This window comes from Anolis carolinensis, chromosome 3 (assembly GCF_035594765.1).
Source record: "Anolis carolinensis isolate JA03-04 chromosome 3, rAnoCar3.1.pri, whole genome shotgun sequence".
Lineage (NCBI taxonomy): Eukaryota > Metazoa > Chordata > Lepidosauria > Squamata > Dactyloidae > Anolis > Anolis carolinensis.
Genome location: NC_085843.1, coordinates 192854871 through 192881070, shown reverse-complemented (window position 1 = coordinate 192881070; position 26200 = coordinate 192854871). Strand labels below are relative to the sequence as shown.

At 43.4% G+C, this 26200-nt stretch overlaps 1 protein-coding gene across 12 annotated transcripts in view; it reads left to right on the top strand.

Annotated features, from left to right (window-relative positions):
• Window positions 1-26200, top strand: part of fgfr2 (fibroblast growth factor receptor 2) — a 189406-nt gene that overhangs the window by 30870 nt on the left and 132336 nt on the right. Inside the window, exon 1 of one of the 12 annotated variants that reach the window (XM_062976014.1) lies at window positions 19128-19787. The exons of the other annotated variants lie outside the window; for them this stretch is intronic. The gene's annotated coding sequence lies outside the window, so the exon portion shown is untranslated. Of the gene's footprint in view, window positions 1-19127; window positions 19788-26200 lie in introns of those variants that run through there. 12 annotated transcript variants of the gene reach the window in all.

Here is a 26200-nt window from a genome sequence, read left to right as displayed (position 1 = left end):
AATAAATACCAGGTGCTGCAGACAGTATTTCAGAAGAAGGATTCATGAGTTCACCATAAGTCGACAGGTGACACATTCACACAATCAAAGGAGACCTATCCAAATCAATTGCTAAACTCAGTCATGGCTAACTTAACCATCATTGAATTCAATCACTTGATACAACCTTGTGCTTATTTTTATTGGTTTTTGTTGTTGTTTGCCTCTAAATTATTTCTGATTTATAGCCACCCTAGGGGGATCTTGAAAAGATTTGTTCAGAAAACCCTTATCTTTACCTTCCTCTGAGGCTCAGAGTGTGTGCCCAAGATCACCCAGTTAATTTCCATGGCTGAGCGGGGATTCAAACAATGTTCTCTGGAATTTTATTCCAGTGCTCAAACAACTACAATATGCTCACTCGCTATTGATTTCTTGACATATTCAAATAACTATTTTCTAACTCAACAGCTTTCAGATACTGGATGCCTCCTGATCGGGACATCTTGTATTACTTAATCAGGAATTAGTTTGAATAGATATTTTGACTTTTTAAAAAAATAGAGAGATAGGATAGGACAGCAAATGAACCTGAATCTCTCTCTCTCTCTCTGTGTGTGTGTGTGTTGGGGATCAGTTTTCTTTTCTTCCAGAACCGGATCCTTTCCCATTTAGCCCATATGCTGAGAGCTAATGCTAGTCATTCTTTTGAAAGTTAGGTGCAATGCGGGGATTGGAAGTCCTAATTTTCATTATACCCTATTGATGTATCATTACCAGAGTGAAAAAAGCCCCACATCTCAAGGGCTCCCCACACCCTTTCTTTTCAAACAGCCCCTACTCAAGACATTTTATAAAGAGGGAAAGAAAGGGACAGATAATGGAGCTCGGTTGGGGGTAGAAAGTTTCTCAATGCCTGCCTTGTCTGCCTTTTCTTTGGCTGGAAACCTGGAGCTGTTGTTCCTATTTCAGTTCAAACTGTCACCTTTAGCTCTTGATGGCTTTACTGCCCTTCCTGCTGAACCCCAACAGATTGAAGCTTATTTACCTATTCACACTCCACTGTGGAACCTCATTAATAGGCTTATTAGCCATCCCATTCACGTGCAGCCAGATGGACAAAAAAGGATGCCAGCCCTTTCCAGAAAAAGACTAGAATGAGAATTATATTTTTAAAGAATAAAGATATTCTTTCGTTCAGCAGCCTAACTACTATGAGTGATTTCTTGAGATCACTTGAAGTCTACATCTCATGAGAGGCTTGGAGCTTTTTCTTTTTTTAATAGAATAAAATACCAAACATTTTTCTACTTTTTCCTCAATTGAGACTGAATTCTTGTGGCTCCAGCTTGAAAATTGGCTCCTTTAAATGAAAAGGTGCCATTGAGAAATTCTTGTCCTTTCATCACCCCAACGAATAAATTCTGAACCAGCTTCCAGACACAAGGGAGAAGAGAAGTGTCTATATTTTGTCATCTTTGGTGAAACGTGTTGTCTTTGGGGAGGAGGCAAGGTTATTGTTGAATAGGGAAAAGATATGCCTGCTTCCTGAGTTTGCCAGTAATTTATGTGAGAATGTGTTAACAATGTTTTCAATGGGCAAAGGACATGCTCAGAGGGTTGAAGTATAGATCTTACTTGTGTGACATGTCAATTTCTGAATTAGGAAATTCAGATCTTGCACAGCTCAGGACAAAAGGGAAAGAGAGAAAAGAAAAGCTGCAAATCAATGCAAACTTCTCCCCATGATTGTATAAATAGGCTTATAAAGATGCAGGAGAGAAAAGTAAATAGCGCGATGGGGGAAGTTTCAAAAGAAAGATGTGATATGTGGAAGGAGGCACAGATAGAAAGCCCGAGAATTTCAGCCTCATTACATTTAATAGGATTTTCCATTGGCTATATAATGGTTTGGAGATAAGCAATTTGGTTGCAATTTTTGCTGTTCTTGAAAGACTGCGTTTATCTATCATCACTAAAAACAGCATCAAAAAACACAGCTGCATCAACTAGCAGTGGTACAGTTTGTGGTTTAAATGCTGACTTGCTTTAATTTTATCAATCTATGTAAGCAATTTGTTTTCAGTATCTGCATTTTTTTAAAGTGGCAGTTTAAATTTTTGTTGCATGCTTTCTTTCCAGATCTTCATCTCGTATGGTTAAATAACATTTGGATTTTTTTTTGAGGCATAGCAAACACCTCCCCCCCCCCCCCCCCCACCAAAAGATCCTCTTATAAAGATGTCCGGATTGCTGAGAGTCTTTCAGGCTGTATGGCCATGTTGCAGAAGCTTTCTCTCCTGATGTTTGCCCACATCTACGGCAGGTATCCTCGTAAGTTGTGAGGATACCTGCCACAAATGTGGGTGAAATGTCAGGAGAGAAAGCCTCTGGAACATGGCCATACAGTCTGAAAGATTCACAGCAACCCAGTGATTCGGGGCATGAAAGTCTTGGACAATACAAGGTGTTCAGAATTTATGTTGGTTATGGTAAAAATATATGTGCTGGTTTTCATACTATTTTTGGTCCATCTCTTGACAATAATGATATTCATTTACTCATTCATTCATTAAATTTACATCTTGTTTTTCTTCCCAAAAATGGGATTCAAGGCGGCATTCTTTTGAAAATAATAATAGTATCAGGCCTGTTAGGAAGAGGTGCCTCTGTAGTACTCAATTGAATCCTCACTGCGAAATAAATGGATCAGACACAAAGATATAGAGAAATAACGGGTCATTTATTGACCTATTTTAAAACTGATAAATGCAACTAAGTAACTAGTTGTGGGGAGCCCTGGTGGCGAAGTGCATTAAAGCACTGAGCTGGAGACCGAAAGGTCCCAGGTTCAAACACCGGGAGCGGCGGGAGCAGCTGCTGTTAGCTCCAGCTCCTGCCAACCTAGCAGTTTGAAAACATGTCAATGTGAGTAGATCAATAGGTACCGCTCCGGCGGGAAGGTAACGGCGCTCCATGCAGTCATGCCGGCCACATGACCTTGGAGGTGTCTACGGACAACGCCGGATCTTCGGCTTAGAAATGGAGATGAGCACCAACCCCCAGAGTCAGACATGATTGGACTTAACATCAGGGGAAACCTTTACCTTTACCTAACTAGTTGTGGGGGGAGCACTGCAACATGGGTGTGAGGCCAGGTATCATTTTCTGACTACCTGCCAAGCCAATCTCTTTGAGAAGCACCTGACCCCGGGGACATTCCACAGTGATGGTTTGCTATCCCAGCCGGTCATTATTGGAAGGCCATTCCTGGGGTCCTCCCTCCCGAGCCCCAGAACACAATAAGAGAGAAGTAAGCAGAATGATGTACTACTCAACTTTGCAGAGCAAATAACACAGGAACCTTTACTAAGTCCAAGAGATCAACAGAACAATGGTATTTAAAATAGTCCCTCTGATTGCTTACAGAAATCAGCAGTCATGAGCAGTCCTTTCTTTTTCCATAAATCTGCTTCAGTGAAGATCAGCAGCAAACAAGGCCTCAGAAATAGTCAGGCCTCTCTGAGTACAGAGCCATCTTCTTTCCAGCCAGTACTCAGTAGACTCTCTCTCACACACATAGAGAAACCTGTTCAAACTGGTTCTCCAGGAGCAGGACAGCAACAGTTGCAAACTGATTCCCAGGTCAGCCAATCAGCTTCATGCATTTTATTTTCCAGTTGACACATATATAGTATCCTTGTAAACCATGACATAATTCACTCCCTTGAACTATAGTTTTCATAGCACTCTGAAAGGAAAGACTCAGGAAACATCAGGGTACTTTAGGATCTATAGTTTAGGTGAGTGCAGTTGAACTCTCTAGTAGAGGATTCAAAGTACCAAGCTACAAATCCCAGAATTTCTTCAGTGGAAACAAGTTAAGTGGTATCAGACATATAGCCATGCAGAATAGATGGCTAAGTTTTCATATGCAGTCTCCTCCCTCTATTCCCATATATACCAATATCTATTGGTATGCAGATATTATCTTAATCTGTTTTATCCAAACACTATCAGTTGAGGCTGCGAATAAATAAACAGTTAATGGCTTCCACATTGCTGCAGTAATGCATGAATTGGCTCTGTATTATCCCTGCTGGACAACTGCCTTACTTCATACCCCAGGCTCATGATAGCTATCTCAGCCTTTGTCCAATGTATAAATGTAACAATGCTGCTTTTGTTTGCTTTCAAAAAAATGTCTGATTCATAAGATCACCAACGATTGAAAATATTATTTTTAATGTAAAGTGAAGGCCTCTTTGCCTGACACAGGGACAACTTGTTTTAAAATATTAGAATGTCATAATATTAAAAAATTATATTTTTCTAAGAGAAAGCAAGGGTGGCTTGAATTTTGACGGGCAGTCAAATGTTGGCATCTGAGTGGATTAATTTAAAAACAACAGCAGTAATTTTAGTAGTCAAAGATTCGGCTAAATTGGCTCATTATTTTTAACTGACTTTTAAAAAATACATTAATTAAAACTAGATTTACAAAGGACCATAAATAAATAAATAAAAATCCATACTGTAAATGGTATATGGTGAGTATAAAGTGGGGAGACCTTTCATTGTACCTTTAATAGGGTGCAATTGCCTGGCCACCACTGACTCCCAGTCAAGACTTTAGATAGTAATCTGTGGGTAGATTGTAAGACTCGCAAGATCCCATGATAAACCCAAAAGATACATTGATTATATAACTGAAGGCTGGCTTTCTCTCAAACTCGAGTGACTTTGCATTGGATAGTTATGGCAGTTTGATCCCATCTTCATGACCAGATGCCCTTATATAACTATATAAGTATAGTCCCATAATTACATTTTATCTGCCATAGTTCCAATCTGCAGAAACTAAGGATTTTAGAGTTGACAGCTGGCACAACAAAACATTGCATGGAAAGTTCCTTAAACAAAATTGAAGGAAAAGCTGACAAGGAGAAGACCTGGCTATGGCTCATGAATGGCACACTGAAGAAGGAGACAGAAGACCTGATCCTTGCAGCCCAGGAGCAAGCCATCAGAACAAATGCAATTAAGGCCAAGATCGAAAAATCAGCTGATGACCCAAAATGCAGACTGTGCAAGGAAGTTGACGAAACCATTGATCATATCCTCAGCTGCTGTAAGAAAATCACACAGACTACAAACAGAGGCACAACTATGTGGCCCAAATGATTCATTGGAACGTATGCGTCAAGTACCACCTCCCTGCAGTAAAGAACTGGTGGGATCACAAACCTGCAAAAGTCTTGGAAAATGAACACGCAAAGATACTGTGGGACTTCCGAATCCAGACTGACAAAGTTCTGGAACACAACACACCAGACACAAGATTTGGATTATTGATGTCGCCATTCCAGGCGACAGTCGTATTGACGAAAAACAACAGGAAAAACTCAGCCATTATCAGGACCTCAAGATCAAACTGCAAAGGCTCTGGCATAAACCAGTACAGGTGGTCCCAGTGGTGATCGGCACACTGGGTGCTGTGCCAAAAGATCTCAGCCGGCATTTGGAAACAATAAACATTGACAAAATTACGATCTGTCAACTGCAAAAGGCCACCTTACTGGGATCTGTACGCATCATCCGAAAATACATCACACAAACCTAAATATTTGGCAAGTGTTTGACTTGTGATTTTGTGATACGAAATCCAGCATATAGATCTCGTTTGCTGTGTCATACTGTGTCTTTGTGTCAATAATAATAATAATAATAATAATAATAATAATAATAATAATAATAATTAGGGCGGACTACAGAACACACATACAAGCATTCAGGGCTGTTATACAATAAATAAAGACAGACAATACAGTGTTCCCTCACTACTTTGCGGTTCACTTTTTGTGGACTCACTGTTTTGTGGTTGTTTAATAAACACTAAAATAATATTATAAATCATAAAAATTATGATTTACAGTGGCAGTGGTCTCAGTCGGGTGCAGGCAATGGGGTGGAGAAGGAGCCCAAATGGCAGTGGGAGGAGAAGGAGGCGACACCATGTTCCCCTGCCTCTTTCTTCCCTCCCTCCCTCCCTCCCTCCTTCTTTCTACTTCCTTCCTAAGGAGAAGTCTAGTGTCCCTACTTTGCGGATTTTCACTTACCGCGCCTGGTCCTGGAACGTAACCCCTGCGATAAGTGAGGGGAACACTACACAGACAGAGGTAAAGGCATTTCCCCATCTTTTCAATTTCTGGCATCTTGGACGCTGTGCTCAACTCCGGCCACGGGAAGGGGGGTGGTGTTGCCGCTCCATCTTCCATGCCGAGGAGCTTTGTCATCCTTAGATATCATCCCAATTGATATCCTTAAGGGTGACTTTTTTTACCTCCCTGCTAAAAGCAGTACCTGTTTATCTACCTGCATTTCTGCTTTCGAACTGCTAGGTGGACAGGGAGCTGGGGCTGATGGCGGGTGCTCACCCTGACCCGGGCTTGAACTGCCAACCTTTCGATGGGTAGGATTTTCTGCAGCTAGAGGTTTAGCCCACTGTGGTATGCCTGGGCCCCTCAAAGCAGATTATCCAGATGATTTGCTTTGGACTGGTTTATATGAGTCTATGCGGCCAGACATACCAGGTCAAAGCAAATAATCTGGATTTTATAAGGCAGTGTAGAAGAGCTCTTTGTTGCAGTGATTTATCAAAATATAAATCTCAGGATTCTATAGGATTCAGCAGAGAAGCTTAGTCCTATGATTATGTCATGTGAAAGAATCCAATGGTTCTATCTTTTGTTCAAACCAGAGAATTCTAAGTACCTTGCCATGCTACAAATCCCAGATTGCCTAAAATGCAGCTGATACAGTTTAAATTGAATGGTTATAATGGTGTAAAATAGATTCCTAGTATCTTTAGTGGCTGTAAATAAATATGAAGAGATGAAGCAGTGTTGCATTACAACTTTTGAGAACAGGGTTCGAGTTCTTACTCATCCACGGAAACCCACTGGGTGACCTTGGGCAAGGCACACTCTCTCACCTAAGAGGATAGTAAAGGCAAACTCTGTCTCAACAAATCTTGCCAAGAAAACTCCATGATACATTCGTTTCAGTATTGGTATGAGTTAGAAACAACTTGTAGGCACACAATATATATAGACCTTCTTCAGGTAGACTTTCTTCAAGTAGACCTTCTTCAGGTAGACCTTCTTCAGGTAGACCTTCTTCAGGTAGACCTTCTTCAGGGAGACCTTCAGGGAGACCTTCTTCAGGTAGACCTTCTTCAGGTAGACCTTCTTCAGGTAGACCTTCGGGTAGACCTTCTTCAGGCAGACCTTCTTCAGGTAGACCTTCTCGTAGACCTTCTTCGGGTATACCTTCTTCAGGTAGACCTTCTTCAGGTAGACCTTCTGGTAGACCTTCAGGTAGACCTTCTTCAGATAGACCTTCTTCAGGTATACCTTTGGGTAGACCTTCTTCAGGTAGACCAGGAATTTGATGGCTGAAGTCATTCAATCTGCAGGCTTGTAAGTGAAAAAGAATCAGAAGAATTGATTTCATTTCATTAGCATTGCAAACAAAGATATCCAATCATTATTAGAAGTTTTTAAGGAATGCTGGTCAAACTAGTATTGTGGAGAAGTAATTCTCCTGGATAAGCAAATGCAAAAGTGCAGTCTATGTGATTTCTCTCTTTGGCTATTTCTACCTATGAATTCTTGGTACTGGATCAGGGTAAATACACCCTTTTACAATGACTTCAACGACTTCAGCACTGAGATTCAGCCAAAATCCAACATTTTTATTCAGCCAGTAAAAATTAAATTGATCTGCCCTGGAGTTGTTCCTGTCACATGTTCAGACCAAAAAAAACTTCAGTAGGATAATCAACTATTCTGACTGAGTTACTACACATAAGAATTCAAATAGGTCTCAATTTACTTTATAGTTAAACTTCTGAACCTTAGAATTGAAATTCCAATAAACTATTATCTGGCATAATGAGGACTATATTTAAAACAATAAATCTTAAATGTCCACAATGTTATTCAGTACAATGTACATATCTAACATTGCTTATTTTCAATGTTAACTTTGAATGCCAACAATTATTCAGCCTCTATTATTTTCTAGTGCAAGTGAATGAAGGTTCAGAATAATCAAAGAACCTATCTATATTGTTTTTTAGAAAGCTTTTAAAATTAATAGAAAATTAATTTACAAATTAATAGAACAATATTTTAAATCTCATAAAGTCTGGTTCACATGTATCAAAGTATGTAGGTCAAAACAATAGATACATCAGACACCCTGAAAAGTTCTAAGCTGTTGTGTTATTTTTCCAAGCAACTAGAAACAACAAAAACAAAAGGATTTTTAAACTATGTCCTCCAGCAGCAATGGAGGAAGTTGACCATAGAATCACACTGGACGACCTAGAAATTCCACGAGATAATATTTTAAATCAAATCTATGAATAATCAAATCAGCAAATGTCAAAACTCCAAATGTGAAGGGATAACTGTATAGTTCAACAGTATTCAGAAAGCTGCATGATTTCAACCCGCTGCATAAGAACAGAACCATGCTGAGTTAGAGAAACATAGAATTTAGTTTAGAAAGTGGCCAATGAATTGCAGGATTTTGAGATAAGCCCAGTAGCGCTTACTCATCTGATAAATCTGATTGATTTTGCAATGCTTACTTACTCTACCCTCATTGTATTCTCTTTAGTATGTGTATACATAAACAGCTCTCTTTGTTTGTGCTTTTGGCACTTCCCTCTCACTGAATTGGTCAGCTTTCTGGATATAGCCAACCAAAATTCCTTCAGTTTATCTCAGTTTATTCTTTGTAGTTTGTGTGTAGAAATATTTACTTTGGGGGACATTTTCATTCCCCCTCCTTTTTATCCTTATTTTCACCCCTTTCTTGGTTCCTTTGACATACACAGCTTTAAATCTTCATTCCTTATTCTGATCTTTCCTCCTTTTCATTTGAATTGTCCTTATATCAGCTTGCTTTTATATCTTTGCCGTCAGAATTCTTTTTAGTCATTAAACTGTGTAACCTTCCTTTTTGGCCCCATCTGTACTGCCATATAATGGAGTTTCAGAATGCAGATTAACTTCACTGAAATGCATTATATGATAGTGTAAAAAGGTAAAAGTTTTCGCCTGACATTAAGTCCAGTTGTGTCCGACTCTGGGAGTTGGTGCTCATCTCCATTTCTAAGCTGAAGAGCCGGCGTTGTCCGTAGACACCTCCAAGGTCATGTGTAGACACCTCCAAGGTCAGGTGGCCAGCATGACTGCACGGAGTGCCATTACTTTTCCACTGGTGTGGTATCTAGTAATCTACTCACATTTGCATGTTTTCAAACTTTGGCAGAAGGTAGGGCTAACAGCAGGTGCTCACTTCACTCCCCAGATTCGAACCTGCGACCCTTCAGTCCACAAGGTCACGAGCTCAATGCTTTAACACGCTGCACCACCGGGGGCTCCATATGTTAGTGTAGACTTATATAAACCAGTCCAATGTGGTTAAACTGCATTCTGAAACTGCGTTATATGGCAGTGTAGATGGGCCTTTCTCATTCCTTCACTATAGTTTTAAACTATTAAGTGATTTTCCTCCTAAATGCCCCTTTCTGTTTTAACCATAACATCATTGCTACCAATAGCTTTCCTCATCCTTCTTGTTTTCACCACGTAAAGGATAGTGGCTCTTTCTTATTTTTTTGTTTCTTAGCCATAAAAAGTCATTAATTGGCTCCTTCTCATTAAATGTGCATTGCTGTTGATATTGCTCTTTTGTTGGAACTAGTTGCACTTTTATGATGGTTTCGTTGCTTTTAAAATTTTGCATGCTATTCATTTTTAACTATGCCTAACTGTTGTAAGGTGGTATATTAATAATGATGATGATGATGATGATGTTGGACCTCTGTATCAATAGAGTTCACATCTACAAATTTCTCCATTTACAGCTTGAAAATCTAAAAAGCAAAGCTCAATTTTGCTGTTTTATATAAAGTACACCATTTTACCGTACCTTTATATAAAACAGTAAAATCAAGCTTTGCTTTTTGGATTTTCAAGCTGTAAATGGTGAAATGTGTAGATGTAAAATCTACACATATGTAAAGTACATTGGGAGCCCCTGATGGTGCAGTGGGTTGAGCTGAGCTGTTCAACTTGCTGACCAAAAGGTTGGTGGTTTGAATCTGGGGAGCGGGATGAGTGCTTGCTGTTAGCCCCAGCTTCTGCCAAGCTAGCAGTTTGAAAACGTGTAACTTACTTTACTTAGGCGATCCTTCGTAGCTCGAGGACGATTGTCTTCCATCCTTGGTGAATTGGGGGTGGGTTCTTAGGTGGCTGAAGAGACCTATTCTTGACCCACATATTCTCCCGCAGTGAGGACATCGGTTTCCAGGTGGAAGGCGGTCCCGGTCGGGGTTAGCTTGACGCTCCTTCCTCTTGGCACGTTTCTCCCTTAAGCTCTCCGTTCGTGCCTCTTCGAACTCCGCGGCACTGCTGGTTACAGCTGACCTCCAATTAGAGCGCTCAAGGGCCAGGGCTTCCCAGTTCTCAGTGTCTATGCCACAGTTTTTAAGGTTGGCTTTGAGCCCATCTTTAAATCTCTTTTCCTGCCCACCAACATTCCGTTTCCCATTCTTGAGTTCGGAGTAGAGTAACTGCTTTGGGAGACCGTGATCGGACATTCGGACAACGTGGCCAGTCCAGCGGAGTTGATGGCGTAGGAGCATCGCTTCAATGCTAGTGGTCTTTGCTTCTTTCAGCACGCTGACATTTGTCCGTCTGTCTTCCCAAGAGATTTGCAGGATTTTCCTGAGGCAACACTGATGGAAACGCTCCAGGAGTTTGGTGTGACGTCTGTAGACAGTCCACGTTTCGCAGGCGTAGAGCAGGGTTGGGAGGACAATGGCTTTGTAAACAAGCACCCTGGTATCTCTATGGATGTCCCGGTCATCAAACACTCTCTGCTTCATACGGAAAAATGCTGCACTCGCAGAGCTCAGGCGGTGTTGTATTTCAGTGTCGATGTTGACTTTTGTGGAGAGGTGGCTACCAAGGTAGCGGAAATGGTCAACATTTTGTAATGTTACACCGTTAAGCTGTATTCCTGGCTTTGCAAATGTGAGTAGATTAATAGGTACCGCTCCGGCTGGAAGGTAATGATGCTCCATGCAGTCATGGTGGCCACATGACCTAGGAGACGTCTACAGACAACGCCGGCTCTTCGGTTTAGAAATGGAGATGAGCACCAACCCCCAGAGTCAGACACAACTAGACTTAATGTTGGGGAAAACCTTTACCCTTACCTTTACCTATGTATATAATGGGACTTCAGCATCCACAGATTTTGGTCTTTATGTTGGATACTAGGACTGAATCCCAGCAGATATCAAGCAGCCACCATACACACAGAGAGATATAATCCTATGTATCATATTTAGTCAATCTCTTGCATGTGAAGAAACTTTTGCTAGTATCTTGTTCATGTACTATACTAGAATAGCATAGGTAGCAGGAGAAACGCTAAATGAAATGTTGCAGTACTGTTGGCCATAAAGGAAGCTTGGTATGTCTTGTAGCCAGCATAGTTTGTTTGCCTTTTCCTCCCTCATCTTGGAAAAGGGCAACCACTAATGCAGGATGATTTGTAGGTTGTCCTTTTTCCATTGGTTTGGGACAAGTCAACCAAGATTGCTCTTGGAAGGAATGGAGCATTTGGGGGCATGCAAAAATAATAATAATTAAAAAAATGAAATGTCTCTACCATTCCTTAGGATGATGAATTATCCATTTTCTTAGAAATATGGATTAATAACATAATCATTTCATGTTGCGACTTGGATTTTCTTTCAAATGTGCACATTCCCATGTGTATTCATTTTACTCTCCATGTCTTCACTTGGGAAACATGAAACCGTTCTGAAATGTGGATCCAACCCACTAGAATGTGTTCCTCTGTAAACCACATTGAAATGAGTAGGAAACTGTTCATTTCTGTTGGTTTAAACCATGAAAAGGTCCTGTTGGCTTGTACTCTTTATACACGGTTGTTTGTGTGGCAATGTTTCAATAAGACTAAAAAAAAGAGTTCCTCTTAACTTGCCATGCTTGCTATATCTTTCTTTCACCTATGAAGAATTCAATACTTTCCCCTCTTTCTCCTTAAGACTAACATAGTATTTCACATTGGATAACCAACAGATGGAGCCTCCGGTGGCCTAGGGGATAAAAGCCTTGTGACTTGAAGGTTGGATTGCTGACCTGAAGGCTGCCAGGTTCGAATCCCACCCGGGGAGAGCGCGGATGAGCTCCCTCTATCAGCTCCAGCTCCATGCGGGGACATGAGAGAAGCCTCCCACAAGGATGGTAAAACATCAAAAAAACATCTGGGCGTCCCCTGGGCAACGTCCTTGCAGACGGCCAATTCTCTCACTCCAGAAGCAACTCCGGTTGCTTCTGACACGGAAAAAAAAAAAACCAACAGATGATAGTGCTTAGAACAGTGGTTCCCAACCTTTAGTCCTCCAGGAGTTTTGGACTGCAGCTCCCACAATCCCTAACAGCTGGTAGGCTCGCTGGGATTTCTGGGAGCTGAAGTCCAAAACGCTTGGAGGACCAAAGGTTGGGAACCATTGGCCCAGAATTACATCAAATTTAGTGCCACTTCCAGGCACCCTTTAGTGGCCACTCATGCCACTGAATTCATAATTGATTGTTCACCTTCCTGAAATACAATCAAAGAATACATTTTAACATTTCTTTAGCTATGATAGTTCATTGCTATGAAATAATGGGAGTTGTAATTTTTACAAGGTTTTCAGCTTTCTCTATAAGGGTGCTGATGCTTCACCAAACTACAAATCCCAAGATTCCATAGCATTGAATCATGGGAATGATAATGGTGTGAGACTGCACTGTGTCTACAGTGTAAATGCACCCAGATGTTTAGAAAGAGGCAAGAAAAGTGGTCTTGTGGAAGCTATATTTCCATCTAAGCTTTTGTGGACTTTTTCAGATGCAGGCTGCAGTCCATGAAAATGCATGCTGAAATAAATTGGTTTTTTAAAAGTGTGCCATAAGATTTATTTTCCTCCTCTTTTTATAGTGAATTTGATAGATACAGCTGCCCCTTTGAAAATACAGTAATATCTCTGATTGAAATATTTGTATAATTGCCCTAATGGTTCTTATTTATTTATTTATTTATTTATTTATTTATTTACAGCATTTATATTCTGCCCTTCTCACCCCGAAGGGGACTCAGGGCAGATCACATTACACATATAGGCAAACATTCAATGCCTTTTAAACATAGAACAAAGACAAACAAACATAGGCTCCAAGCCGGGCCTCGAACTCATGACCTCCTGGTCAGAGTGATTCATTGCAGTGACTGATTGCAGCTGCTCTCCAGCCTGCGCCACAGCCCGAGCCCAGATAGTAGGACAACAATACAGATAGTAGGACAACAATACCCCATTTTGAGTGCTTGTCTTTCATTGGGCCGTCCTACGCTAAGCGAAGCACCCCAGGAACATCTGCACAGTAGAACGAATGCACTGTTATTGAAAACTAGACACCAACATTATGAATAATGGGCCGTGGCTCCATTGAGACATACAGCTAATCTGCATTGACTTTTCCCTTTGTCTTGTAGCAACTTTTCATGAATTTCCTTGGGCTTTCACAAGATCCTCTGGGACTTTCCTGTTTCTCCCTGATACGATCTAATTTATTCCTGGGAACGTTTCATCGTCCCTGTCACCAAATTGGACCCGTCCCTGGGCTCCCATTGAGTTGGCCAACACCTTGGGCACCTTTTTGTTTTTCCAGCTGGCACCCACTGTATTAACCAGAGCTATCAAAATGCATTTTAGCCGATTATCACTTGCCCCACATTCCTTTTTCATCATGCCCCTCTCCTGGGCAGATCAATAAATGGACACAAATCCTCAAAATAATCCAATGAGAGTTTATTAAAATTTTCCGTCACAGTGGAGACCAATCAATGATGGAGTTGAACTGAACCAGGGATTGAATCGTACCTGGCCACTTTTTGGACCAATCATAAGCCAGTGTGGTGGCAAAATGGGTTAAACCACTGAGCTGCTAACTTGCCAACCAAAAGGTTGGCAGTTTTAATCTGTGGGACGGAGTGAGCTCTCGTTGTTAGCCCCAGCTCCTATCAACCTAGCAGTTGGAAAAGATGCAAATGTGAGTAGAGCATTAGGTATTACCTCAGTGGGAAGGTAAGTGGCACTTCAGGCAGTCATGCCAGCCACATGACCAGGAGGTGTCTACGGACAACACAGGCTCTTTGGCTTAGAAATGGAGATGAGCACCACCCCCAGAACCATGTTGAAGGGGAAGCCTTTACCTTTATCTGTGTGCCTGTATTTCATTGTTTCGAGGCACTAAATGTTTGCTTTGTGTCTCTGTATATGCTGGAATCCATCCTAAATCACCTCGGGGACATAGGGTGGAATACAAATGTTGTTGTTGTTGTTGTTGTTGTTGTTGTTGTTGTTGTCGTTGTCCTTCTCCTCCTCCTCCTCCTCCTCCTTCTAGAATTGCTGTCAAAGTGCTATAAATAAATCTGTATGTTCACAATTGTGGTATGTCAGCTCTTTGTAGTGCTGGCTACATTGACATCCTCTCTGGCCATTGAGCATAAAGCCTCTGATTTTGCCTTCAACCCGCCTGTGTCTCATCTGGTCTTCTGGAAAGATTGACACATGGGGCTCTAAACTCGAGGCTCTTGCAGAAGCTGAAATGACAGAACAGTATGTTGACTTCACTTTGACTGCCACAGCTCAACTTGAAGCAATTGTGGGAATAACAGTTTTATAAGCTTTCAGCCTTTTTTTTTTTTTGCCAAAGAGTTCCGAAGATGCCTCATCAAAGCACAAATTCCCTAGCATTGAGCCATGTCACTTAAAGTTCTGTTAAGCTGCATTTATTTCACAGTGTAGATGCCTTCCATCTCATACAAAGCAAGGCACTAGAATAGAGATCCTCAAACGTTTTAAACAGAGGGCCAGTTCACAGTCCCTCAACCTGTTTGTAGACCAGACTATCTTTTAAAAAAATATTTCCTATGCACATTGCACATATCTTATTTGTAGTGCAAAAAACAGGAATGTGCATTTATTAGTATTTAATGGGACGTGGCTGATGAGAGAGTCAAGTTATTTAAGATTTTTGTTGTTGTGTGCCTTCAAGTCGTTTCAGATTTAGAGTGACCCTAAATCTAAAGTTTAGGGTGGGAACTGGTAAATAACTTTGAGGGTTTGCATCCAGCCTGTGGGCCTAAATTTGGCGACCCCTGCACTAGAACCTATCTGATTTTGGATCAGGTCTGGCTAAAAGATGGGCAATTGATATGCAATGAGGCTGGGTTCCAGAATTCACCTGGATTCTTAAATCTGTGCTCTAGCCTCATTATAATGGCAAAATTAACAAAAATTCATGCTGCAGATTATAGTTTCCTTAGCAGTAGAATCAGTGGATAAGAAAACTGTACTAAGGTTGCTGTGAGTTTTCCAGGCTGTATGGCCATGCACCAGAAGCATTCTTTCCTGATGTTTCACCTGCATCTATGGCAGATATCCTCAGAAGTTGTGAGGTCTGTTGGAACCAGTCAAGTGGGGTTTAGCTATCTGTGGAAGGTCCAGGGTGGGAGAAAGATCTCTTGTCTGTTGGAATCAAGTGTGAATGTTGTAATCAATCACCTTGAGTTTCCAACATACCTCACAACCTCTGAGGATGCCTGCCATAGATGCGGGCGAAATGTCAGGAGAGAATGTTTCTGGAACATGGCCATACAACCTGGAAAAATCACAGCAACTCAGTGCCTTCAAGTCATTTCAGACTTAGGGCACCCCTAAGTTTCAAGTTTAGGGCTGGGACTGGGTAAATGACTTTGGAAAGTCGAATCTGGCCTGTGGGCCATAGTTTGGGGACCCCTGCACTAGAACCTGGCTGATTTTGGACTTTAAGCAGTGCCAGGTCTGGCTAATACTTAGATGAGATACTGTCATTAAATACAGTGGGCAATTTATTTGATTTGTATCAAAAGCTTTGCACACAAGCAGCTAAATATTTTGACCAAAAACGGGCAACAGTAACCGCAGTGTCTGTAGCCTCAAACAATTCTTCCTCTGTACATGAGGCAGGACATTGCGGACAAGCATACAGATAAAGAGTTGTCTGTTCTGCTCTACAGTCGCACAAGGTGGAGGATTCTTCTAGGTAGTGCCATTTTGCCAGGTTGTCTTTTGATCTGCCTACTCCACTTCTGAGTATTCCAAGTTGACCATTCTTGGTTTGCCCCTGGAGGCAGACCCACGTAGGGGGTTATCCTATTGGGATTTCCTGGTTTAGCTGCTCAGAGAGATACTCTTGCTGTTGCTCAACAGCAGTACATGTGAAAAAGATCTTGGAGTCCTTGTGAACAAGAAGTTAAACATGAGCCGGCAATGTGATGCAGCAGCTAAAAAAGCCAATGGGATCTTGGCCTGAATAAATAGGAGTATAGTGTCTAGATCCAGGGAAGTCACGCTTACCCCTCTATTCTGCCTTGGTCAGACCACACCCGGAATACTGTGTCCAATTCTGGGCACCGCAATTTAAGGGAGATGTTGACAAGCTGGAATGTGTCCAGAGGAGGCCGACTAAAACGATGAAGGGCCTAGAGAACAAGTCCTATGCAGAGCGGCTTAAAGAACTGGTCAGTTTAGCCTGTGGAAGAGAAGACTGAGAGGAGACACGATGAGGGAAATATATAATTATGTCAGGGGAAGTCATAGTGAGGAGGGAGCAGATTTGTTTTCTGCTGCCCTAGAGACTAAGATGTGGAACAACTACAGGAAAGGAGATTCCACCTGAACATTAGGAAGAACTTCCTCACAGTGAGAGCTGTTCAGCAGTGGAACTTTCTGCCTCAGAGTGTGGTGGTGTCTCCTTCTTTGGAGGCTTCTAAGCAGAGGTTGGATGGCCATCTGTCAGGGGTGCTTTAAATGCAGTTTTTCCGCTTCTTGGCAGGGGGTTGGACTGGATGGCCCGTGTGGTCTCTTCCAAATGTATGATTCTATGCTGGGGGAACGTTAAGAGGAGTGGTGGTTCTCATGAAGCTTTTTCTTGATTGGAGTCTACTGGGGGGAGGCTGATAACCATGCAGAGGATGGCTTTCACAGTGTTCAACCATATTTCTCTCACAGTTAATTAGTGGGCAATTGATATGTAAGAAGGTTGGGTTCCAGAATTCTCCTAGATACCTAATTCAGTGCTCTAGTCCCATTATATACAATGGCAGAGTAAAAATGTGTTCCATACATACAGTGGCAAAATTAACAGAAATCAATGCTGCAGATGATTGACTCCTTAGCAGCAGAATCAGTGGATACAGAGACTGTACTAACTCCTGTGGAGGAGCCCCCAGTGGCGCAGTGGGTTAAACCTCTGAGCTGCTGAATTTGCTGACCGAAGGGTCGGCGGTTCAGATCCGGGGAGTGAATTTGAACCGCCTGCAATTGCCCCCAGCTTCTGCCAACGTAGTAGCTTGAAAACATGTAAATGTGAGTAGATCAATAGGTACTGCTCCGGCGGGAAGGTAACGGCACTCCATGCAGTCATGCTGGCCACATGACCTTGGAGGTGTCTATGGACAACGCCAGCTCTTTGGCTTAGAAATGGAGATGAGCACCAAACCCCAGAGTCAGACGGAGATGAGCACCAAGCCCCAGAGTCGGATGGAGATGAGCACCAAGCCCCAGAGTCGGACGGAGATGAGCACCAAGCCCCAGAGTCGGACGGAGATGAGCACCAAACCCCAGAGTCGGACGGAGATGAGCACCAAACCCCAGAGTCGGACGGAGATGAGGACCAAATCCCAGAGTCGGAGGGAGATGAGCACCAAACCCCAGAGTCGGACGGAGATGAGCACCAAACCCCAGAGTCGGACGGAGATGAGCACCAAACCCCAGAGTCGGACGGAGATGAGCACCAAACCCCAGAGTCGGACGGAGATGAGGACCAAATCCCAGAGTCGGAGGGAGATGAGCACCAAACCCCAGAGTCGGACGGAGATGAGCACCAAACCCCAGAGTCGGACGGAGATGAGCACCAAACCCCAGAGTCGGACGGAGATGAGCACCAAACCCCAGAGTCGGAGGGAGATGAGCACCAAACCCCAGAGTCGGACGGAGATGAGCACCAAACCCCAGAGTCGGAAGGAGATGAGCACCAAACTCCAGTCGGACGGAGATGAGACCAAACCCCAGAGTCGGAGGGAGATGAGCACCAAACCCCAGAGTCGGAAGGAGATGAGCACCAAACTCCAGTCGGACGGAGATGAGACCAAACCCCAGAGTCGGAGGGAGATGAGCACCAAACCCCAGAGTCGGACGGAGATGAGCACCAAACTCCAGTCGGACGGAGATGAGACCAAACCCCAGAATCGGATGGAGATGAGCACCAAACCGCGGAGTCGGATAGAGATGAGCACCAAACCCCAGAGTCTGATGGAGATGAGCACCAAACTCCCAGAGTCAGACACGATTGGACTTAATGTCAAGGGGAAACCTTTACCTTTACTTTAGTAAAAAGGTATCTGATACATACAGTGGCAAAATTAACCAAAACCCATACTGCAGATGATTGCATCCTTAGCAGCAGAATCAGTGGATATGGAGACTGTCCTAACTCCTGTAGGGAGTCAAGGACAACCTATCTGTGTGCGTACTTTGCCTAAGAAAATCCTGGGTTGGCCATAAGTTCTGTCTTCAAGACGCGCGCACATTGCAAATATCCATACGTGTGTCTAAGAGAGAGACAGAGAGAGACAGAGACAGAGAGAGAGAGAGAGAGAGAGAAAGAGAGAGAGAGATCTCCCTTTCTTATCCCGCCTGCTACTTTCCTGAGGCCGCTTGGAGGCGTTTTCCCCGGCGTCCGCCTCGGCGCTTGCGGGAGGGGTCCCGTCCTCTCCTCTCCCCAAAGCGAGGGGAAGAGCCTGCGGAGTTCAGCGAGGGCTGAGCGGCTGCCATTGGCAGAGGAACTGTCCAGGAAATGGCTCAGGTTTCCACTTGGGGGGAGTGACTAGGGAAAGGAGGGGAGAAGAGAAAGAGGGAAGGAGAGAGAGAAAGAGGGAGGGAGAGAGCAAAAGGAGGAGGGAGGGAGGGAGGCAGGGAAAAAAGCTCTTGCGTGGAGTTGATAAAGCTTTGGAGTCGCGTCCCATCAGGGATTCCGAATGGACTGCATCTGGACTTAAGGCGCTTCTTCTTCTTCTTTTTTGTATCCACCGTGGGGTTATTCTTACGATTTTCTTCTTTGGGAAATCTGGTTCCCGTTTGCCTTCCCTCCCTCCTTGGAACCTGGATTCTTCAAGGGAAGGGAAGAAGGGGGAAAAAGAGAGGAAAGTTGGTGACATACTTCTTTCTCCTCCTGTTTCTCAGGGGCGTGCTCTTTCTGGGGATCCCCGCTTGAGATTTTCGGCCTTTTCAGAGGGAAGAAAGAGCCGTAAGTTACCTTTTTAGGGGGGGAGGAAAGGGGGGCTGGAAAAGCGACAGGGATGGGGCTAGAGACCACGGACTGCCCCCGCCTGACGTCCCGCAGGAACGAAGCTTTGGAGCGCCCGAGAAGGATGGCGTAAAAAAAAGCAGTTTTGCCGAAGTTTCTCACTCTTTTTGGGGCCCCGATCTGCCCCTCTCCTCTCCCCCGGTGGGGTGGGAGCCTGCCTCCGACGCTTCGCTTCATCCCGTCCACACGCCAGGCTGCAAGGGACCAGCGGATCGCTTACCCGGAGCCTTTTCAGACAAGGTAACCGGAGCGGGCTCGGCTTGCCTCGGCCAGGCGCAAGGCGGGTTGGAAAAAGGGGGGCGTGAAGAGGAGGAGAATTAGGAAAAAGGGGGGCAACAGAACGGGAAAAGAAGGACACCCCTGGATCTCAAGAACCCTTCGTATCTAGATGTAGTGATTTGCTTGGGAGAGCACCCACCATAGCCATGTTTAAGTCTCCCAAAGGATGTCACATTGAGGAGGCGGCAAGCTTGCTTTTTGCCTGCTCTGGAGACTAAGGACCTCATCATAGTAGAGCTTGGATCCACTTTAAATCCTCTTTCAACAGCTCAGACAGACAGGTCCTGGGCCTCACCAAACTACAAACCCCAGAATTCTGCAGGAGGCAGAAAACGGATTCAAAGTGGATTCGTGCTCTAGTGTGATGAGGCACTAAAAGGACTAAAAGTTGTACAGTAGAGTCTCACTTATCCAAGCTAAACCGGCCGGATAAGCAAATATCTTGGATAATAAGGAGGGATTAAGGAAAAGCCTATTAAACATCAAATTAGGTTATTATTTTTTTTGTGTCAGGAGCAACCGGAGTTGTTTCTGGAGTGAGAGAATTGGCTGTCTGCAAGGACGTTGCCCAGGGGACGCCCGGATGTTTTCATGTTTTACCATCCTTGTGGGAGGCTTCTCTCATGGAGCTGGAGCTGATAGAGGGAGCTCATCCACGCTCTCCCCAGGTGGGATTCGAACCTGGCAGCCTTCAGATCAGCAACCCAACCTTCAAGTCACAAGGCTTTTATCCCCTAGGCCACCAGAGGCTCCAATTAGGTTATGATTTTACAAATTAAGCACAAAACATCATGTTATACAACAAATTTGACAGAAAAAGTAGTTCAATACGCAGTAATGTTATGTTGTAATTACTGTATTTGTGAATTTAGCACCAAAATATCACGATATATTGAAAAGATTGACTACAAAAATGCATTGGATAATCCATAACCTTGGATAAGCGAGTCTTGGATAAGTGAGACTCTGCTGTAGTTTCATAAGCATTTTCTGCCTCACTAAACTAGGGACCTCATCACACGAGAGCTTGGATCCACTTTAAAGGGTAAAGGTAAAGGTTTCCCCTTGACATTAAGTCTAGTCGTGTCCGAAAGCAGCTTGACCAGAAAAAAAATTCAGGGGGTGGGGGTGGTGTTGAAACTTTTTTTTAGCAAATCATGAAGAGCAGTTCCATAACACAAAATAATTTAGAAATCAGGCTCCATTGATAAACTTCAGTGGACACTCAAGACACTCATGGGGATTTGGTTAATTAGGTAAAATTCATGAGAAACCAAGGTTTTTTTTAAAACCTGAAATGTTTTTTTGGGGGGGGGGTTGAACCCCTCTCCCCCCCTCTGGCTACAGGGCTGAGCTTGACATCAGATTGACTCTAGCTCACACTAGAGCACAAATCTACTTTAAATCTGGTTTTATGCCTTCTGCAGAATTCTGAGGTTTGTAGTTTGGTGAGGCCCAGGACTTGTCTGGCAGAGTTGTGGATTTAAAGTGGATCCAGGAGCCCCGAGTGGCACAGCGAGTTAAACTGCTGAGTTGCTGAACTAGCTGACCGAAAGTTTGGTGGTTCGAATCTGGGGAGCAGTTCGAAAACATGCAAATGTGAGTAGATCAATAGGTACTGCTCCAATGGGAAGGTAACGGTGCTCTATGCAGTCATGGATGGTCTTTGTGCTCTCTCTCAACCCTCCCTTGGAGGTGTATATGGACAACGCCGGCTCTTTGGCTTAGAAATGGAGATAAGCACTAACCTCCAGACTTAATGTCAAGGGAAAATCTTTACCCTTTAAAGTGGATCCAAGCTCTAGTGTGATGAGTTCCCTAGTTTAGTGAGGCAGACAAGGCTTACGAACCTACAACTATGCCATAGCATTGAGCCATGAAAGTGGTGTCAAACTGTGTATCAGTGGTTCCCAACCTTTGGGCTTCCAGGTGTTTTGGACTTCAGCTCCCACAGTTCCTAACAGCTGGTAAACTGGCTGAGATTTCTAGGAGTTGAAGTCCAAAACACCTGGAGGATCAAAGGTTGGGAATTACTGCTTTATATAGATGCACCCTATGATTCAAATTGTTGGGGAAGCACTTTCTAAAGGTTAGAATCCTTCCACAGTGGAATATTCTGCATCCAAATGTGGTGGCAAGTCCTCCTCTGGAGGTTTTTGAGCAGAGTATGGACATCTCTCAGGAGTGCTTTGATATGATGTTGGACTGGATGGACTTTGTGGTATCGTATCTCCCAACTCTTTGATTGTATGATTTGCCCTGGACATCATCTCTGCCTAGGTTGCTCTGAGTTTTCCAGGCTGTATTAATGTTATAGAAACATTCTCTTCTGATGTTTTGTCCACATCTATGGCAGGCATCCTCAGAGATTGTGAGGTCTGTTAGAAACTAGGCAAGTGAGTTTTATATATCTGTGGAAGGTCTAGGGTGGGAGAAAGAACTCTTACCTGCTTGAGGCAAGTGTGAATGTTGCAATTAATCACCTTGATTAGGATTGAAAAGCCTTGCAGCTTCAAAGCCTGGCTGATTCCTGCTTGGGGGAATCCTTTATTGTGAGGTGTTAATTGGTCCTGATTGTTTAATGTCTGGAATTCCTCTGTGTTCTGAGTGATGTTCTTTATTTACTGTCCTGATTATAGAGTTTTTAAAAATACTGGTAGCCAGATTTTGCTCATGTTCCCCTTTCTGTTGAAATTGTCCACATGCTTGTGGATTTCACTGGCTTCTTTGTGTCGTCCAACCTGGACACAGCATATTATTTGAGAACACAGAAATGCTGGACCACTCTAACAACCACTATGTCAGAATACAGAAGACAGCTAACACATCCCAACAAAGGATTCCCCCAGGCAGGAATCAGCCAGTCCTTGAAGCTGCAAGGCTTTTCAATGATAATCAAGGTGATTAATTGCAATATTCACTCTTGCCTCCAACAGACAAGAGCTCTTTCTCCCACCCTGGGCATTCCACAGATATATAAACCTCTCTTGCTTAGTTTCCAATATACCTCACAATCTCTGAGGATTTCTGCCATAGATGTGGGTGAAACATCAGGAGAGAATGCTTCTGGAACATGGCCACACAGCCTGGAAAACTCATAACAATCCAGGAATGAAACCTTTGACAAAAACAAACACACCCAAGAATTCAAATTGTTGGGGAAGCACTTTCTAAAGGTTCGAGCCTTCCTAAAGTGGAATATTCTGTCTCCAAATGTGGTGGCAGGTCCTCTTCTGGAGGTTTTTGAGCAGAGCATGAACATCTGTCAGGAGTGCTTTGATTTGGTGTTGAACTGGATGGTCTTTGTAGTATCTCCCAACTCTTTGATTTGCCCTGGACACCATCTCTGCCTAGGTCCTCCACGCTCTAGTCAAAGGTATTGCATTGGTGTAATAAGTAGCAACTTTCTTCTCTTCTACCTTTAGCCACCTCCTCCTTTCTCCTCTCCTGTCCATCAGTAAGCGACCGGGAGCCTCTGTCTTTGAAAACAAGGCCTATGCCGTTTGTTTCCCTCCCTTAGCAGGGAGGTCCTTCAGTAGGTTTGGTTGCGTTTGTTTCTTAAGTGTCATGAACCAACTATCTTCCCCGCACCCATGACAAAGCTATGAGGAATCTCCACCTGTGAGTCAAAGAAGTCAATCCAGGAGCCTTTATATATGTGGGGAGGGGAGCCTTATATGCATTTAGTGCCCTACCTCCAGTGGGGAAGTGTAGGGATATTTTCTTGGGGAGGGGAAGGTTTTCCCCAAAACAGCCCCCTCCCCAACCTCTTGTTTCTGATGGCTTTTTCACCCCATTTACCCAATCCATCCTTTGCATTCCTCAGCAGAAATCTTTGTGGTCAGGATTGGATGGCAGGCGCGGTTGCCAAGAAAGGCAGCACTGAAGGGTTTTAGATGCTTGGTTTGAGAGTCAATAAATGCCATTGGGTTCTGTGGAATTTCTGACCAGGTAACGCTGAAGGTCTTTAGCTTGAGAGTCAATAAATGCCATTGGGTTCTGTGGCATTTCTGCCCAGGTCCCCGGGCTTTTGATAGCAGCCTGTGTAAGGATGGTTAAATCAAGGTGGAAGATGTCATGCTCTGCCTTTAGTGCAAGGACGCACAGTTCTGTTTAGTCTCTTTCCTCGTTGACTTTAGTACTGAAATTCCATGCATGGGCCCCGTGTTTTTAACTTTATCAACTTCTGTATGTTAGATGGACATTTTACTGGCTGCTGGGAAGTGTTGAGAAACTTTTCCTTAAATCCTGCAACTGTGGTTTACTTTGAGGAAAAGCTTTTCTTGGGTTCAACTACAGCATGGGTGAAGTTATAGCAAGGGATATCATAAGCCTCTGGTGGAGCAGTGGGCTAAACCGCTGAGCTGCTGAACTTGCTGACCGAAAGGTCAACGGTTTGAATCCGGGGAGCAGTGAGCTCCTGCTGTTAGCCCCAGCTTCTGCCAATCTAGCAGTTTGAAAACTTGCAAATGTGAGTAGATCAATAGGTACCACTTCGGCAGGAAGGTAACAATGCTCTATGTAGTCATGCTGGCCACATGACTTTGGAGGTGTCTACGGACAACACCAGCTCTTCGGCTTAGAAATGGAGATGAGCATCAACCCTCAGAGGCGGACACGACTAGACTTAATGTCAGGGGAAAGCCTTTAACCTTAACCTGTCTTGAGCACATGCAGAGTTCTTCCTTCGATCAGTGCACAGATGTAAGAGACAGCGATTCCCAAGACTGGAGGGTTTTGCTTTTCAGTATGAGCTTCCCTGTATCTTGTTGTTACTTAGGTGCTCAGTGGCTCCAATCCCCAACTCAATTAAGTTTTCAGATAATGGATTCTGTGAAAAAATATATAAGTAATTGAGGATTGTTACGGTTGAAACAGGACCCAAATTGTAGAGCTGTGATTTAATTGGCGTAGCATTAAAAAAGCCTTTTGTTTGAAGGGACTTAGGATTTGAGATGGAGAGGCAGATCTAGTTTATTCAGTTGCAGGGAAGAGGGATCAGACTTTGTAAAGGGCAACATGTGTCAAATCTGTGTATGTAAATTCTTTCACCTATAGTGAGTCTGGAAGGACCTGGCTAAGAGGGGAAAACAGCAACATATGGAATACTTTAGCGAATGTTGCAACAATCTCTGTGTATAGAGAGAAATGATTTACATGGAGCTTAGTAGAAATCTGATGTAGAAGCAATGCAAACCAAAAGTATAAGAGGGTCTTCCTTAGTATTGTGTGAAGGCTGATTTTTTGGGGAGGGGAAAAGTAGTGATTCATAATTTCCCTTTCTCTCCAAAACAGGGAGTTCCTGGTGCATATATGTATACATGTATGTATGTGTCGGTATATAAAACTGCCCTTTCAAACAGTGGTCCATTATGCGGTTGGTGTGAAGTGCCATCAACATTTCAAACCTCATTGTCTCCTTTGTACCAAATCCCTGTAAATCTTCTACTTGCCTTTACTCATTTTCATCTGAAAAGCCTGTTTGGTTTGAATAGACTGCAATAAGCAGGCTCTGTACCTCTCTGGAATGTCAATTAAAATGCAGATTTCCCCCTCTCTGATTCACAGGGAGAAACTTGGAGGAAAAACAGGCTAGTCCTGGGGGGAAAAATGAATGAAAGAAGTTCAAACAATGCCCAACTATTGATGGAGTTTTCTCAAACCACCTTCCAGAACTAATGTTTAGTAGCTGGTCTGTTATGAGACTGTAGCAGGAACAGGAGAGTTTGGCTCTCCTCTTCTGACCCGATGTCCTGTCATCTAATTGCTATACAGCTAATTTTCTATAAACTAGTAGCGGACATTGATCCACACTAGCACAGATTTTGCTGTACTCTGAAATGCCTACGGACAGATCGCAGGTCAGAATATTGATTCCTATGACATGAGGCCTACAATTTGCAACCTCCCTGGGGAGTGATAAACATCACACGCATAACAATAGAGTGAGATTAAAATGAATACTTAGGCTTGAATTTAATTACCACCACTCTGGAGCAAGTACTACTTGTTTTGTGTGCTGCTAAAAAACTAAAAAAAATAATAAATCAGTGGAGTTACAGCTTGAAGGAATTTGGTATGGTTCCCAACCCTGGCTGTTTTCCCCCCTTCTTTCTCATGCCTGTCAGTTTGGCCAGGCATCTGGGCAGGTATGTGACGAGGTGAAAATTGACTTGATGAGCGGGTGGCAAGGCGAGGCATCAATCATGGGAGGCTGACAACTCCTCCCCACTAGAGGGGCTGAGAAGGGAAAAAGACAGAGTTCCCTTTCAAGGGGAAAAATAAACACAACGTGTGGCTTTCACTGAGCCTGAGACTCCAGGAGGGATTATGCTATTGTAGTCAGGAAGCCAGGATTGTGAAGGCCAAAAAAG